This window comes from Arachis ipaensis, chromosome B6 (assembly GCF_059453495.1).
Source record: "Arachis ipaensis isolate K30076 ecotype BB chromosome B6, ASM5945349v1, whole genome shotgun sequence".
NCBI lineage: Eukaryota > Viridiplantae > Streptophyta > Magnoliopsida > Fabales > Fabaceae > Arachis > Arachis ipaensis.
The window spans coordinates 28,230,575-28,234,724 of record NC_142441.1 but is presented as its reverse complement, the minus strand read 5'-3'; the positions used below and the strand labels follow the sequence as shown (position 1 = coordinate 28,234,724).

The following is a 4,150-nucleotide window of genomic DNA, read 5'->3' as shown; positions in this document are numbered from 1 at the left end:
TCTTCTACTCACATAAAGGAATCTCTATACTGTGACATAGAGGATTCCTCTTCTTTTCTGTTTTCTTCTTTTTCATATGAGCAGGAACAATGATAAGAACGTTCTTGTTAAAGCAGATCCTGAACCTGAAAGGACTCTAAAGAGGAAGCTAAGAGAAGCTAAAGCACAACACTCTGGAGAGGACCTAACAGAAATTTTTGAAAAAGAAGGAGACATGGCCGAACCTAATAACAATGGTGGAGATGCAAGGAACATGCTTGGTGACTTTATTGCACCCTCTTCCAACTTCTATGGAAGAAGCATCTCAATTCCTACAATTGGAGCAAAGAACTTTGAGCTTAAGCCTCAATTAGTTTCTCTAATGCAGCAGAATTGCAAGTTTCATGGACTTCCAATGGAAGATCCTCATCAGTTTTTAGCTGAATTCTTGCAAATCTGTGACGCTGTCAAGACCAATGGAGTTGATCCCAAGGTTTACAGGCTTATGCTTTTCCCTTTTGCTATAAGAGACAGAGCTAGAACATGATTGGATTCACAACCTAAGGAAAGCCTGAACTCTTGGGAAAAGCTGGTCAGTGCTTTTCTGGCCAAATTCTTTCCACCTCAAAAGATGAGCAAGCTTAGAGTGGAGATCCAAACCTTCAGACAGAAGGAAGGTGAGTCCCTCTATGAAGCTTGGGAAAGATATAAGCAACTGATCAAAAGGTGTCCTACTGACATGCTTCCAAAATGGAGCATCATATGTATATTCTATGATGGTTTGTCTGAGTTGTCAAAAATGTCATTGGACCATTCTGCAGGAGGATTTCTTCATCTGAAAACCCCTGCAGAAGCTCAGGAACTCATTAAAATGGTTGTAAATAACCAGTTCATGTACACCTCTGAGAGGAATCCTGTTAACAATGGGACGCCTCAGAAGAAGGGAGTTCTTGAAATTGATACTCTGAATGCCATATTGGCTCAGAATAAAATATTAACTCAGCAAGTCAATATAATTTCTCAGAGTCTGAATGGATTGCAAGCTGCATCCAACAGTACTAAAGAAGCATCTTCTGAAGAAGAAGCTTATGATCCTGAGAACCCTGCAATGGCAGAGGTGAATTACGTGGGAGAACCCTATAGAAACACCTATAATCCTTCATGGAGAAATCATCCAAATTTCTCATGGAAGGACCAACAGAAGTCTCAACAAGGCTTCAACAATAATGGTGGAAGAAATAGGTTTAGCAATAGCAAGCCTTTTCCATCATCTTCTCAGCAACAGACAGAGAATTCTGAACAGAGCCATTCTGGCCTGGCAACCATAGTCTCTGATCTATCCAAGACCACACTAAGTTTCATGAGTGAAACAAGGTCCTCCATTAGAAATTTGGAGGCACAGGTGGGTCAGCTGAGTAAGAAGATTACTGACACTCCTCCCAGTACTCTCCCAAGCAATACAGAAGAAAATCCCAAGAGAGAGTGCAAGGCCATAACCATGACCAATATGGCCGAACCTAGAGAGAGTGAGGAGGATGTGAATCCCAGTGAGAAAAGCCTCATGGGACGTCCTCTGGGCAAAAAGGAATTTCCCTTTGAGGAACCCAAGGAATCTGAGGCTCACACAGAGACCATAGAGATTCCATTGAACTTCCTTCTGCCATTCATGAGCTCTGATGAATATTCTTCCTCTGAAGAGGATGAAGACATCATTGAAGAGCAAGTTGCTAAGTATCTAGGAGCAATCATGAAGCTGAATACCAAGTTATTTGGTAATGAGACTTGGGAGGATGAACCTCCTTGTCACCCAATGAACTGAGTGCATTAATGAGGCAGACATTACCTCAGAAGAAATCGGATCCCGAAAAATTCTTCATACCTTGTACCATAGGCACCATGACCTTTGAGAAGGCTCTGTGTGACCTGAGGTTAGGGATAAACCTCATGCCACTCTCTGTAATGGAGAAACTGAGAATCTTTGAGGTACAAGCTGCAAGAATCTCACTAGAGATGGCAGACAAATCAATGAAACAGGCTTATGGACTAGTAGAGGACGTGCTAGTAAAGGTTGAAGGCCTTTACATCCCTACTAATTTCATAATCCTAGACACTGGGAAGGATGAGGATGAATCAATCATCCTTGGCAAACCCTTCCTAGCCACAGCAAAAGCTGTGATTGATGTTGACAGAGGAGAGTTGGTTCTTCAGTTGAATGAGGACTACCTTGTATTCAAGACTCAAGGTTCTCCTTCTGTAACCATGGAGAGGAAGCATGAAAAGCTTCTCTCAATACAGAGTCAGACAAAACCCCCACATTCAAACTCTAAGTTTGGTGTTGGGAGGCCACAACCAAACTCTAAGTTTGGTGTTGAGAGGGCCCAACCCTGCTCTGATTATCTGTGAGGCTCCATGAGAGCTCACTGTCAAGCTATTGGCATTAAAGAAGTGCTTATTGGGAGGCAACCCAATGTTATTTAATTATATCTATTTATTTTCCATTGCTATCTTATGTTTTCTTTAGGTTGATGATCATGTGAAGTCACAAAAACAACTGAAAAATCAAAAACAAAATAAAAAACAGCATTAAAAATAGCTCACCCTGGAGGAAGAGCTTACTGGCGTTTAAACGCCAGTAAGAGTAGTAGAATGGGTGTTAAACGCCCAGTCTGGCACCATTCTGGGCGTTTAACGCCAGAAATAGGCACCAGACTGGCGTTTAACGCCAGAACAGAGCATCAAGTTGGCGTTAAACGCCAAAAAAGGGAGAAAAGCTGGCGTTAAACGCCAGAAACAAGCAGCAATCTGGCGTTTAATGCCAGAATTGCACTCGAAGGGCATTTTGCATGCCTAAATGGAGCAGGGATGCTAAGTCCTTGACCCCTCAGGATCTGTGGACCCCACAGGATCCCCACCTACCTCACCATTCAAATTCAAACCATTCCCCTCCCAAACCCACCCATTCACACACCCCCATCTCCTCCATCTTCTCCACTTCTTTCTTCTTTTGCTCGAGGACGAGCAAACCTTTTAATTTTGGTGTGGAAAAAAGCGTTGCTTTTTGTTTTTCCATAACCATTTATGGCACCTAAGGCCAGAGAAACCTCTAGAAAGAGGAAAGGGAAGTCAATTGCTTCCACCTCCGAGTCATGGGAGATGGAGAGATTCATCTCACAAGCCCATCACTAAAAAGAGGATGGAGCAAACAAGAGAGCCCACTCATGGACCTCAACAAGAGAATGAGGAAATTCCTCATCATGAAATCCCTGAGATGCCTCAAGGGATGCACTTTCCTCCACAAAACTATTGAGAGAAATTTAACACCTCCCTAGGAGAATTAAGTTCCAACATGGGACAACTAAGGGTGGAGCACCAAGAGCACTCCATCATTCTCCATGAGATTAGAGAAGATCAAAGAGCTATGAGGGAGGAGCAACAAAGGCAAGGAAGAGACATAGAGGAGCTCAAGAGCACCATTGGTTCTTCAAGAGGAAGAAGACGCCACCCCCACTAAGGTGGACCCGTTCCTTAATCTCCTTGTCTATTTATTTTTTCTGTTCTCTAAGCTTTATGTTTATGTTTGTGTCTTCATTACATGATCATTAGTGTCTAGTGTCTATACCTTAAAGCTATGAATGTCTGATAAACCACTATTTTATGGTTTATATTGTGTTTAATTGAGTAGTTGTTATCAAGCCTTTGCACACTTATTCATACTATTTGCATAGTTTTACAATTCCTTCCCAGAATTTGTTCCATGATTGAAAACTTGCTTTCTAGAGTCTTTAATTTGTGTATTTTAATCATCTCTTATTACCATTCGATACCTTGATATGTGTGTTAAGTGTTTTCAGAGATTACAGGGCAGGAATGGCTTAGAGGATGGAAAGGAAGCATGCAAAAGTGGAAGGAATACAAGAAGTTGAAGAAGTTGCTAAGCTGTCCAACCTGACCCTCTCGCACTAAATTGATCATAACTTAAGCTACAGAGGTCCAAATGAGGCGGTTTCAGTTGCGTTGGAAAGCTAACATCCGGGGATTCACAACGATATATAATTTGCCATAGCTGCCCCAAAGCCAGGTGATGCGAACGCGTGGATCACGCGGACGCGTGACCTGGCAAAAAACCCAGTCAGCGCGAACGCGTGGACGACGCTTCCGCGTCACTTTCCCG

At 42.6% G+C, this 4,150-nt stretch overlaps 1 non-coding gene across 1 annotated transcript; it reads right to left on the bottom strand.

Moving 5' to 3' along the window:
- Nucleotides 1-616: 616 nt before the first annotated feature.
- On the bottom strand, nt 617-724 carry LOC148554975 (small nucleolar RNA R71). The gene has a single exon (XR_015887930.1). It is a non-coding gene; the product is annotated as a small nucleolar RNA R71 (small nucleolar RNA).
- Between the last annotated feature and the right edge of the window lie 3,426 nt (nt 725-4,150).